Here is a 14,636-nt window from a genome sequence, read left to right as displayed (position 1 = left end):
AAGAAAAGGAAGGAAGAAAAGGAAGGAAGAAAAGGAAGGAAGAAAAGGAAGGAAGAAAAGGAAGGAAGAAAAGGAAGGAAGAAAAGGAAGAAACACTTGCAACAAGATTAGTCCTCTCAATCTGCCTATATACACCAATTCCTAATTATTTTCTATATTCCTATGGCTCAGTATTTAAATCCACCCTGTTGTCAGCACATTTGGCCTTCTGTATACCTTTCTTTTCTCCTTCTGCCTAATGTACAAAGCACACCTTGACAGATAATTCTTATCCTCTATCTCTAAGTGTTCTTATCTGTCCCCATAATTTCTCCAGAGAACTTAGAGAGATAACAGAAGTTTTTTGACAAGCTTCAATCTAATGTACATAAAAATGACAAGGGAGTTAATGTGCAGTGGAAAAGGGAAATTAATTAAGGTGCAAGCTCCTAGTAAAACCCCTAGGAATGTTCCAGTGAACAGTAATGCAGGCCATGGGCAAGACTGTTTAATCAAGAGCTATAAAAGCTCTTGTAAAGTAAGAGTCATAGTCTGTTTACTTTTATCCACACAGGCTTAACTTTTAATCTAAATCAATTCCCTATTTTTCTCCTACATGCTTTTTAAAGCTAGCAAGAAACTACTGTCTCAAATGACCCCATGTGAGTACCCTAAGTCATCTATCATACAACATGAGATGCCACAGAGAGTGTTTGCATCCTCAATGCAAACCAGCAGCTTCAGCAAGAGTAAAAAGAACAGTACAGTAATGGACTTTTGCTTGTGATTAAAAAAAAAAAAAAAAAGAAGAAGAGGAAGAAAAGAGAAGAAACCCTCACAAAGTAGCTCATTAAATGGCTACTGGCTACTAAATGGCAAAATGAATAATGAAGCTCAGATGTCTGTCACAAAATGCTACCAAGAAGACAACAAGTATTACTATATTTACATCCTCAATAAATCTTGCAGTTCCTCTTGTTTGCCTTTCTCCATACTTGAAGTTAAGCCATGTGTCTACCAACAAACAAGGGCTGAGACGTGGTAACTGGCTTCACTTTAAGACTTCAGGCTCAAGCCACATCTGAATCTCAACCATTCTTCGTCTAAGACATTTCCTCCTCCAGACAGTCAGCCAAAAATCCTGTCCATGTTCTCATCATGTCAAGTGTTGCACATCCTTTTCTCAGAAGTTAACAAGCACAGTGTTCTCCTGCTCCAGTCTACCTAGAAAGCAACCATGAGGACAGCTTTCTCATTTTTCCCCCATTACTTCCTTCTGCTGTCAGCCCCTCATCAATACCACTCTGCCTATGTGCCCATCAATATCAGATCAGTCAGGTCCACTCAGCCTGCTCATCATCACTGCTCTCAGCAAGAAATCTTTTGCAAAACCCACATGTGCATGGAGCTCCTATTAAACAAATACAAAAGCATTTTGCTGTTCTTCAAGGACAGACAGTCTTTTCTGTCTCAACACACAGACAGGAGTGCTGATCCAAATGAACTCTCTATCTCCTTGCTCTACTTCTCCTTTCCCTTCCGATTGCTTGGGACTTCCCGTTATCTGGCTTTGCACTTTATCTGTAAGTTATGTTGAGAGGGCAGTGAGGAGAGGCAGGAAGGATGCAGATACCACTTTTACACAGGTCACAACAGAGGTCTTCATGCAGAAGCAGGCTTCCCAGACACTGCAATAACAAACACACACAGCATAGCTAGTAGAGGCAGATTCGTTCCTCAGTTCCACCTGTGATGCCAAGCAGCCAGAGCAGGGACCAAGCTCCCAAGGCAGCAGAACTCTGTGCCTTAGAGCAGGCCCACACTCCAGCTCCCCTCTTCTTCTTGTCTGAGACGAGATCCAGTGATTTCAGAGAAAAATCTGTCAGTAGCCCACGCCTCCAGCCCCATTGCGTGATTCACAGCTACCCACTACACATCCTCCTGCCAAGATGACTGCAGTCCCAGCCTCTCATGCCTGGCTGACACACTGCAAATGAGTTCTGGAGGTCAGCGATCTCACAGCAGGGGCCAGGAAAAGCGAGCAGCCACATCACTGAGGGGAAGAGCAGCGCTGCTGGTGCTGCTGCACACTGTTGTGGGAAACAGAGGGTCAGGACTCCGGCATGCTCCAGAACATCACCAGCCAATGTGGTAACTGCAGGAAAGTTGTGAAGATAAAAAAAAAAAAAAAAAAAAAAGCTCATCTATCTGCTAAAATGAGATAATGGACAAGTGTTGCAGTGAGAAAGGGGTTCTGCTTGGTATCATTGCTTCTCTTCCAACTGTGAAAGCTGAGTGCCACCTTAGAACAGGAGAAAATTCTGAAGTCACAAATATTTGCTCCTCTACTCATCTGCTTTCTCTGCATCCTCTGCCAGATGCAGATCACTGTCTGCTGGAAAGCCACACAGCCTCTCATCTGCATGCAAGAAAAAAAAACACATAGCATCAAGAAGTCACTTGCACAATGATGACATTGTATCCCAGACATCTTCATTATCTGTGCTGCTCATTAAGGAACTTGGGGTGGGAGACATCAAAACCCTCAGCATGGGAAGCATTTTGGTTGACATTCCAGTACAAATAGCCTTGCCCTATTAGACTGTTTGTCACTAGAAGTGACGACATCAGGATTTGAGTACACCCAGATCTAGATTTTTCAGAAGCAGATAAAGAAGATGGGTATCACAATCCACTTTCACATGTATGTACTGATTCATTCAAGATAAATCAACATATAGAGAGAGTAGATGGGAGCTGGATTTTGGGTAAAGATACAAAGTGTTCTGGTTAGGAAGTGGGAGAGGTAGGATTTTATTTCTCAAAAGTGCCTGGGGAATTTTTATCTTGTGAGGCTCAGCAGGAATATTGCAAGCTGATTAAGTGACGGTCAGACCAATTCCCTGGTCCTGTTGCTAATGCTTTTATCCATTGTCATCTGATATTTGGACAGTGATTCATCTCACACTCATTAGTAGTAAAACATTCTTTTTCCCTTGATGATATCTCTAAGCTAAACTGGAAATAAGAGCATATTTGGAACACTATGGGAGTCACGTCTGATACAACTTCCTTCAGGAAGTCACCTGGCAGATCTGCGCTAGATACCCTCAAAAAGCTGCTGCTGTTTTACAGCAATTTACCTAACAATGCCTTAATGAGGAGCCACAAAAAAAACCTATTTTTTCAAAGCATGAAGACTTAAAAGTATCAGAAGTTTTCTCAAATAAATGTTAAATCAAACTTTTATAAAGAACTTAGAATCTTCAGTTGAGAAGATAAGTGATACTATATTGTTAATTTTATTTGTGATTTTCAATAGTCCTTAAGCTTTTAATAGGAGATGGATGTTTCTAACCAAACCAAGTTAACAGAGAACACATTTCTAGCTTCTAAGTGAAGAAATACTTGATGAGCAGTGAGAAAAATTACTCACTGTTGCAGTCCACTTCCAATTTTCCCCTTGTGGCTGTCCACGCCATAATGACAAGGTAAGCAATTCAGCAGTAAGTGGTTGTAATGGATTATTACGAGCTCCTTTCACAACCTCACTGATCATTCAGCATCTTACCTTAAGGCATCCTCCACCTCTTCCATAAATCACATCCCACAGCCCTGCTATTCCAACCACCTTTCCTCCTGCGTGGTGTGCAGCTCCACACCCTGTTCGTCATATCCTTGGCTTCCACATCCCCCATGGCTTAGCTTGTTTTCTAATCAAAGTAATCTATCGGGATTTCATTTTCCTCCTCCCTAAGGAAAACAGTAGCATCCAATGCTATTAAATCTTCCTTCATGGGAATCAGAATGCTGGTGCTGTTTCGTGGATATATTTTATTTTCCTAAAGAAAATAAAAGCAATGATACCAGAACACAGCCTTCCTTTAGTTTTGCAGTCAAAACTTTAAAAGTTGCATAGCAGCACTAAGAATCTCAGCTCTGATTTTCACACTTTTTGCAAAAAGCAGCATCCCAGGCTGTTGAACTCCAAGTTCTTTGAATCATAGAATTACCAAGGTTGGAAAAGACCTCTAAGATCAGCCAGTCCAACCATTCAGTTACACATGTCCCTTAGTACAACATCTAAATGTTTCTTCAACACCTTCAGGGATGGTGACTCAAGCACCTCCCTGTGTAACCTGTTCCAGCACCTGACCACTCTTTCAGAGAATAAATTTTTTCTAATGTCCAGCCTGAATCTCCCCTGGTGCAAATGAAACACAGACCACCCCTATTTCACCACATTTCCAATAGATTTTAGGCTCTACTTCTCTCTGATCCTGCTCTGCTCAGCATGTTACTGAGAGTTTCTTTACTCAGTCTTGTTTGCTCCCTTCTTTGTGCGATACATGGTTGGAGATCACAGTAGCCTTCAGAAGAGAACATAATTCAACAAAAGAGCTTTGTAGAGTAACCTCATACAAGCTATCATGACCTCTATAATAAAGAATTGAAAATTAGTTTCAACTCTGAATATGTGATATCTTCCTTGCTACGTAGCACCTACAGTTACGACTTCTGTCAAGTTAGAAAATGTGTTCAGAACAGACTAAGTAGGAATCAGATTGCCTTATATGTTGCAAAATAACTCTTGGTAATTTAAAATACAGAGTAATTAGGGGAGGAACTCTCTTGTAAAATAAACACAAGGGACATGATTCAGGAGCTGTAAAATGCTAAACAATCAATTGCTTTAAGGAATGGGTGGATGCAAAGAGTTACTCTCACCTTTTTGCTCCATCCAAAGACAAAAAGCAATGCTTACAGACTTGACTTGTAGATGATTTCCAAGCCCACAATAAGTCTCCAGTAAAATGGGAGCCTACTGGCAGGAATTTCATTATTTTCAACACCTGGTTTACGTGAAATCAATGTACCAATTGTGTACAGCACCCTCAAAACAGACTACATTCCCTGGAAACACAAATAATCTTTTTAAGGAAAGTAAAGGATTAATGTATCTTAATAAACCACAATATACATCTTGGAAAAGCTTTTCATTAATGAGATTACTAGATGAAAAATATATCATATAAAGAAAATAGATGCATGCATTCCTGATTGCTATGCAATATCAGTAAGATAATTCTGAGTAAGGAAATGTCAAGGAAGAAAGGAAAACACACTATTTTAATGTCAGAGTTGAAATGGGAGAACATATCCTCTAGAGATGGTGTCATGCAAATCAAATTCTCACATAGCAGATAGGTGACATTTTTCAGAACAAAACTCTTATTTGCTGAATATTTGACTATTGCTAAATTCAATGCAAAGATTGCATATTTGAATCGCTGAAAGTAATTAAGAAATCTGTATTATTTTTGATGAGTTTGAAAGTCTCAGCTTTAAAAAAGTAAGCAATCATGATTTATTTGCATTTTCAAAATTAAATGCTTCTGTTGTTTATGAATTAAGCTAATAATTTTGTAATAATATAAAATTTAGAAATACTAAGGAACAGAGAGTGTTACTTGTCTTTTAAAAAGAGAAAACCCCACATTGGTTTGATTCCAAAGGACTATTTTGCCAAAGGGAGATAAAGTCACAGAAAGCTATTCTTTTCCTGTGATGTAAACGGCTGTTTCTGGAGCTATTTCACCTCTGCACATCAGCATACTCCTTCCTATATGGCCCTGGGAGGAGGGAAAGCAAGGGTCTTCCTCAGTGAGGCAAGTGGAGACATAAAAACATGGACTCTGTTCCAAACTTGAATCTGTCCCTTGTTACCTCTTCTGCATTTGCAAGGGCTGCCATCAAGCTGTAAATCCATAGAGCCACAATGAGCTTCTACACAACAGCATGGGCTCTGGAAGGACACAAGAACTTGAAAACAGAGCAGCAAGTGCTAAGTGGAAGGAGTCAGCAGACAGAGAAGTAGGAGTATGTGGTACAGGTAGGTAGGAGCAATGGAGATATGGTACGGAATGAGATAAGGTAAAACAGAGAGAGGGATAAACAACTCTCAAAAGACATTTTTAGCAATGAAACAAAGACCCAAAGTTTTGCACTGCAATAGATTCATTGTGTTAAGTTGCTGTTTTCACTTCGGAATGAATTTTAAATATGTGAAACGTATTTCTTGCAGAATTTGTACATATTATGAAGCTACCTTGGGCAGCTTTAACTCCTTTAGAGAAAATGTATCCACTTGGTTGTTCAGGACATTTTGTGCTTCAGCTGCAGTAGCTTTACTGTCAAAACAGAAAGCATATCTGCCACTTGAAGGTGACCATTTGTGACCTTTCTTCTAAATCTTCCCTGAGGACTGGCAAAACCCTGGAAAAATCACACAACCTACATTCCACTTCTGCAGTTTCTGAGTAGAAGAGGTATGAAATAGCATCACTTCTGTCTTTCAATTTACACTCCCTTAAAAGAAGGTCCAGTATAAGGTTGAACAGGAACCAGACAGCTTTTGGAGGCAAGACTAACATTGCAGAGTGGTTTGACACCACAAAATAGAACCTGGGGGGAAAAACACCCTAGAAAAAGGATGAATTGGAACGATAAAGAAAAAAAAAATGTTAACATTTAGCACAGAGCAATTCACCTTGCTGCAAAAATAGAGTGAGAAGGGGAAGGCACACATAGTTAGCTTTAGCCACCGCTTAGAATAATAATTTCCACCAATTTTGTTTTACTGCCCTAATAATTTCTCTCAAGGTCTAGCAGGAACAGAAAACTCCCCCTGTACCACAAGAAAAACTCCACTCTTTCTGTCCTTAAAGGTCATTATTCCTCTTATTATGAAGTTGAGAAAACCCCAGAAAATGTTTCAGATCCTTGTACTTTTTAGTAAGCATTTTTTTCCCCTTCTAGATTCAAACATTAGTTTCAGCTTGTAGGAAACATTGCTTAAGTACTCATTGGCACTTCCGCTTTTTCAAGGGAAAGGATTAATTTTTATTTTGACATGCTGCAATCCAAAGCCAATCTTCTGCCTGTGAGAAAGGATTAGGGCCCACGCAGTTTTCCTTTCATTCTTTCTATTCTACATTATGAGAATTTGCATCATCTGGGATTACACAACTCAGATCAATGCAATCAATACCTGCAGGCAAGGTGAAATGCTGTCAGAGTATTGCTCAAACAAAGTAGGTTGCAATGAGCTGCATTTACCTTCGAAAGAGGAACTAGCACAGTGTTGTAACTAGTTGTCTTCAGCTCAGGCTGACAGCAAAATGATAAAGAGAAACTGCATTAAGAAAACAAAAGCTGGAGAGGCTTTTTGCCTTTTTGCTGTGTGCAGTAATGCACTGAGCTATTACTGTGCACTGAGAAAGGGAAAAAGAAGAAGGAGCACTGAACCTACAGTGTGTAAGGAGGCGTATGGGGGCTGGGATGTAGACCTGGAGGACAGCTGGGCTGGATGAGAATAGGACTGGTTTTGCTATGGAGTAGAATTCACAGGTATTTGAAAGATAAGATGTGGAAGGGAGTGGACAACATGGAGGGCTGCCATTCAAAAAGACCAGAGAATAGGGTACACAGCTTGGGACAGACCATTTGGATCTGTGAAACAGTCATATATAAGAAGAAAAAGCCAGATGAACTGAATTTACAAGAGTTGACTTCTTGACTTACTTGCTAAATTTTCAGAAGCCTTAAAATTTTAGAGACAAGTAAAAGCAATTTGTGATTTTTAACAATTCTTCACAGTTATTTCACCTCCACTTAATCCAGAGTACATTTAGTCCCCAGAAGGCTGGTTCATTTGATGATTTATCTCTTTGATCCCAGGAGTTATGATAGTTTACATTATTATCATTCAATCTTAGGTCATAAACTAATCCAAATTACATAAACTTAAAGGGAAATGATGCTATGATGCTACAAACATTCTTAATGTTCAGTGATGATTAAAAAAATGCAGAAAATTACATATTCATGCAATTAAATGTCAACATTTCTGTGGTTTCACTTAAAACTGCTGCTATTCTACACCAAAACTTCATTACTTACTAATTTCAGTCCAGAAATATAGGCTCTAAAGTCCACAGAATACCATCCTTCACTAACTTTCATAGACCTTCGAACCTGATTTTAGGACAAAGATTATTTGGTTCAGGTTGAAACCACCTATCTCAACAAGTATCAGGCAGACTGCTATTCTCCCAGTGTTTTCAGCCTGTCAAACTACCACTGCCTATCAGGTAAAAAATACAGTGATGTCATTAAAGATCATTGTGATTGTGTTCCTGCCTTGTTTCACTCTACAACTGGTTTCAGAGGTTGAGCATCCCAAGGCTTACCCTTTCTTTCCATTAAAAAATAAAATAAAATCAAGTCAAGCCTATACTTGTTTTGCTCACCTGATGAGCTTCTTTTTAGGCAGAATATCGTTACTGTAAATACCTGAGACTTCTTGAAGACTGGTAATAAATATGTGAAATTTTCTAAGGCACTTTACTGCACTACCTTAGCTAACCCAGTCAGCTGGTCAAAATGCATGAGAACCAAAACTACAACAAAAATACACAACAGCAGCACAGTTTTACTTGCTGCCAGACCTCTTGTTGCAAAGAAAAACAACAAGATTCTTTTCATAAAGACCTCTGGTATTATAGCATATTTAATGAACTTATGAAAATAAGTGCAAATTTGTGCTTAATATGCACAGAATGTCTGTCATATGAGCTGCCTTCTAAAGTTCATTGGATCCTCCCCATTGCTCGCTTATCCTTGTGGCAAGCCTAACTCAGTTTGCTTGCTGACAGCACTGGCCACCACTGCTAACCTCAGTTCACCCTGCCACAAGAGCCACTCTCCCTTTTGGAAAATAGGAGTCAAGCACCGGAGGTCAGCTTCCTCTGAAGAGGTGCAATACTGCTGAGCTCACCATTAGGTCTTTTTTATAGAACTGTTTACTCTGGATCATGAGTTGGCTCCATGATTACGTCACATTTGTCTTCACTTCAAAGAAGGAAAAAAAGCAGAACTATAGTTTAAATCAAAGCTGATTACGAGCTGTATATCCTTGTTTCCTGAGAATTATCTTCATGATTAACATGCCTCTACCACAAAAACCACAGAAGCTCTGACACAGCAAGATCTCTAGCTACCTGCATGCTTCTGTACTGTCCCACAAAATTCTTAGTCCTCACTCACATCCCCCAAACCCACCTATTCCCACTCCCTCTCCACTATACTGTCACTGTTCTGTCTCATTCAGACTTTTATCCAAAGAAGAGATACTACAGGCTACAATTAATCTGGAGCTGCACACTCTCGAAGGGTCTCGCAGACTATATTCACACAGAGGCCTGTTCCTCCCTGCCTTCTCACAAATTGGGGTTGTAAACCTCTCTCTCTTCTGTAAAGCTAAAGATTTTCATAAAATTCATGAGCACTTACTACCTTACAATCTCCTCTGCTCTGTTCTGGAAGACCCTGACAGACACTGCAGTTGCATAAAGACCATTTCCTTCTGAAACTGGGCTAAAAATGGCACTATCGCCACCACACAAGTTTCAGATGTCTTGTTCTCTTGTCAGCATGTCTCAACAGAGGAAAACCCTGAGGTCACTTCTGAGGTTGAACACATAAGCCCCATTCTCCCAACTAGTGCTCCCTCTTGGTTCTTTGAGGTGTGCAGAGATCTACCTCTGTGAAACCACCAGCCACAACTCTGATTTACTATCATCTCCATACTTCTCATATCATATATTATATACCATAGTTATATACATATAATGGATATACATACAAACTACCCGAGACTACCTCACATATTGCTGGACAATCACTGGAACTGCAACACATCCGTTTTTAATAATCTCATCCTGGAATTCCTGTTCAAGAGGAATTAAAATCCAATAATTCCCAAAAGCTATTGGCAAAGGTCATTAGACTGAACATGACTTAAGTTCAAACCTTGCTTTGGTTCCTATATTAGTATTTTCCTATGCATCTGTGAGCAATTTTTATATTAGAAGGCAGAAGTATTGTAAATCGTGGCACATATGAATCAACAGTTCTCAGAGAAACCTTGCACAATGAAATTTTATTCCTCAGTAGGCACTGCACCTACATTAAATAACCAAGATGTATAATAACAGCATTGGGAAATAAATAATGCCTCATTATTACTCATCTTATTTGGATATTAGAGCTTTGTAGATAACACACATCAGCTTTTCAGGTATCTGAAAGGATCAGTGATAGCTAAGTCAAATTTAGATGCTTACATTGAGGAAGTTTTGATCAAATCCTGATAACAAAGACAAGAATACAGCTTTCATAAAATACATTAAAGCTTATGTATCTCTTGGTTTAAAACTTCAGTGCAGCCCCCAGGAACACAGGTACTATGAAACCCACTTGGCGTAGTAGGTTAAAACATGCAACTGAATTTTTTTGCTAAAGTGGTCAGAAAAGTTAGACTGGATATTTATTTTCCTCTGTTATCATCATTTGTTTCTGTCAGCATGGCTAACTTCTAGAAACAGTCCTGAAGCTGGTATGCGTGTACTAATTTATCCCATTACTCTATGGATTAAGAGCCTTGAGAGATCAGCTATGAAACAATAAACTGGTGCTCTGTAGGCAAAAGAAATGTAGAAAATTAGCCGTTTCCATGGATAAAGAACTTTGCTCTTTTGTTATGACAATGAAAGTGAACTGTGTACATCAGCTTTCAGAGGAAAGCAGTGATATTCTGCTGTGTCACATGCAGAGGAAAATAAAAGCTCTTCTTCTAAGAAATGGTCCAGCTACTCAAGGAACCAGTCTGAGTCATAAAAAAAGTGCAAGAGAAAAGCAGAAGTTGTATGTAGCATGTGGACTAACCTGCACAATTAATTTCATGATGCAAAGAAACCAGAGCAGCAGGCCCTGGGGAAGTGGCCTTGTCCGGAAGCAAATATAGCAATTAAGTATTGGTGTGGCACTTCCAGAAGAGGGTTGCTACATACTCTACATACTTTAATTGCCCCCTAGTTAGTCACCTGCTAGCAATTGTGCCCAAACTACCCGTCACAGAGAGAGGCCAGGAGGGCAGAAAAGCTGCCAATGGAAGAAGTGATTCCCACAAGCAAGCTGCAAGAAGAACTGAGGGCTGTCAAGACTAGGGCAGACTACAGCTATGGGAGCAGAGGAACAGGGGCCTGGACCTAGTCAACACCATGGAGCCAGGCATTCAACACTCCTTGGCTTTCCTCTCCACCACAGCCATTGTTCTTCCTCACGCTTTCCTGAGTACAGACTGAGTACAGTCACGGCTGGACTGACCATACCAGAATGACAGGATGGTGAGGCACTGCAACACGTTGCCCAGAGAGACTGTGGGTTCCCCATCCCTAGAGGGGCTCAAGGCCAGGTTGGATGTGGCACAATCAAGCCTGAGGCATCTGTTCAAAGTCCTCCCAAGAGGACCTAACACTCATACTCTGGAGAGACCACAAACAGAAGCATTTGAGCCACTACCATCCACGTACTTACATGAGTTAAGGCCATTTCAACTAGCACATACACAAACCATGATCTCCCAAGACTAGGGCTAAGGAGGGGAAAACTGCCTTAAGATGGTCTCAATGCAGGAGGCTCTTAACACAGAAAATTACCTGAACTGCAGGTCAACCTGCGTGGAGCTAAGCACACAAGGAAAGAGGCAAGTGCTGGACTATAGAGACAGGTTTCAGAACAGGCTGTGAGGTATAAGCCCCTACACACAAGCAGGCTTGTGTATGCAGTATATTTAGTTTGTTCTCAACTGCTGGCTTTTTCCAGGCACGAGGGAACAGTCATCTGACTGCCTAAGTGAAGAAACACTGCAAAACTGGCAATCCAGCTGGCAGCACTCAATCAGCTTCCTGAAAGGAGGCCATCAACAGCTGAGAAGTGTTTAGGAGCACCAGAGACAGAGAACAGCAGTGCAGAAGGCACTGAATACATCAAGGAGGGAAGGCAGCTGGTAATCATTTGCTCTCTCTGTAAGCAGCTGATAAGGCCACCTCTGAGATTGCAGGTTTTATAAGCTCTGCCATCAGCAGAGCATACACATAGCATTTAATTGCTCCAATCCTATGCATCTATGTCATTCCCATTTTTTTTAATTTTTTTTTTTTTCTGGCTAGCTTGACAAACTGTTGAGTCAGAGTAATTCCAGAAGTTTTTAAAATAATCGCTTAAAGGGACATTGTAATTACCCAATTATGTTTTTTCTTAAGATTGTAGTCTACAGCTTCTGTAAATTCTGAAAAAGCATATGAGCAGCTTTACATCAATATGGTTATTAGCAGTACTTTTTCATATCACTTTGATTTTCATATCACATCAGCTTAAAAACAGATTTTCAATAGTTCATCCTAGACTCTGGGCTATCAAACCTCCCCAGACTGCTAGCTATTCAGTTCCGAAGGCAAATGAAAGGATGTACTATTTAAACTCTTCCTAGAAATTCTGGTTATCTATTTTTCCACAGCTCTCTAAATTGTGTATCTGTTGGAGACTATGCTTTCACTCCTTACATTGAAATAAAAACAAACACCAGTCACCCATCTTGTCTTGGTTTTCCATAAGTAAAACCTGGCATCTTAATGCTCAGTTGTTTGTTTTTTTAACTTAATGTTCTAGCTGGCAATACAAAGGTATATTTGAATGTGTGCAGATCAAAGGTGGAATTACCTGTTACAGGTTGCTGGATTTGTCCTTTCTCTCCTTTCCCTGCTCTATACACATCTATAGCCTTGATTATGGCAAGCTGTACAGTTCAGGTGATGAGGTGACTAGTAAGCTTCAAGTCTTCTTTTTTAAAAAGAAGAAAGTCTGAAAAGAAAGATTTAAAAGAATCTTAAAATTAAAAAAAAAAAAAAAAAAAGATAAAGAAAAAAGCTCAGCATTATTTTTCACAGCTAAAAGCCTCTCTATATGAATTCTGACTCCTTTAAAATCCTGGAATGCTTTTATTAGTTGTGTTTGGTGTGTGTGTGTGTGTGTGTGTGTGTGTGTCCCGAGCCACTTCAAATTTCCACAAATTAGAAACACATTCGAATTTCTGGAAATCAACAGTCTGGTTGTTTTTTCAATAAGGAAAATGTTACAATAAACACAACTCCAGACTGTGTGAGAAATAACTTTCGGGTTGGGTTATACTGAGCAGTGCAGGACCAGCCTAAACATTTGTGCACACTGGCATATAGAAAGCCCAGCACACAAGCCCAGAGTCTTAAATGAAGTTCATTTGCATTTTACAGCTTGCAAGATCTGTGCAAACATCCACTATCTGCTAATAAATCACAAGAGACAGCTAAGCTTCCAGCAGATTAGGTAGGAAGTCCGTGGCACAATCACACCATGTTATAATGAGGAAGGAAGCTAGGAGAATTTTGGAACAGAAGATGGAAAGTTGGTTTTGGTTGTGTGACATAAACTCTTACAAGACAATGTTACACTGTTCCATTTGCCTGGTGAAAACTTGTGGTAAGACTGTGGGGAAATGGAAATATAGGAAGTAACATCTGTAAAATCCTGTTTTAAAATCCCAGTCATCAAGACATAAAACTTGTTATGCTCTCACACTCGGTGAAAAAGAATATGCTGAATTTTCAACAAAAACAGAATAAAAAAACAATTTCTATTTGTTTTGCCTTTTTGTCTCCAGTATATGTTTTTGTTTCTATTTTGCTTTTCATTAAATTGCATAAGCCTGAGGTTACATGTTTGCCTGGGTCTTCTGCTCAGAATTTTTTCTCATATATACATCTACAGTTATATTATAGTGCACTGTTGGAGAATGTGCTTCAAAATGCCCACAGACTATTTCAACAAACTATTTCAACCTCTTGAGATTTAAAGCTTGTATTACCTATGAAGCATTGAAGAAATAGGGACAAGGTATGTTAAGAAAGAACATCTCATGATGACACAGATTTGTAACACAGAATGTAAATAAGCCATACTTGGAAAATTTTCATATGACATTTTATTTGTATTCCAAGCTCATGCAATAACAAGCCTTTAAAACAAGATTCCAGATCTGATTGGCAAGAAGTTCAGTATTGATACAACCTGGGGAAAATTTCCATATTTGAGGAAATGCATTCTTGGCATCTTTGTGAAGTCATGCAAACAGTTGGGATGTAAAGAAGAAAGAAGAAGGTGGAACTTTCATGAAGAGGATCGTCTCTTTGCATTGTCATTTTGAGACTCCTTCCTGCTGTCAGTTCTGAATGTGACTCTCTCTCTTGATGTAATAATTGCAATCCCTGTTTTGCCTGCAGGTGATTAAGACTCCTTCTCTAGCATTAAAGTATTTGTTATACCAACTGCTAAGCTTTACAGGCACAAATAAAAAGCATAATAATCCCTATGAGTACAGCTACAACTCTTCTTGTGGCATTTACTCTTAGCTTCTTATAGAGACATAACAAATTCAGCCTTTACTTTGCTTAGAGAGTCAATGGTACATAAAACAGGCTATTAAAGTGCATAGTTACATAAATGCTTATATTATATGGCATAACCCATTAAAACCACAGAGCATCCACACCAGATGTTCAGTATTTGCTGATCTGAGTTAGATGGGATTTCTAGAACTGAGAGGGTAACTTTGGGATACCTCAAAATGGCCTCAAGATGGCTAAGCAGCTCAAAGAAATCAGAGACTGCATTTTGCCTCCTGCATTTGGAAAAGAAAAAAAAAAAAAAGCCAATTTACT

This window comes from Centrocercus urophasianus, unplaced genomic scaffold (genome assembly GCF_019232065.1).
Source record: "Centrocercus urophasianus isolate 14NV4802_14NV808 unplaced genomic scaffold, USGS_Curo_1.0 seq_17, whole genome shotgun sequence".
Taxonomy (NCBI): Eukaryota; Metazoa; Chordata; class Aves; order Galliformes; family Phasianidae; genus Centrocercus; species Centrocercus urophasianus.
The sequence above is the reverse complement of the archived record's forward strand: the minus strand, read 5'-3'. Positions refer to the sequence as shown.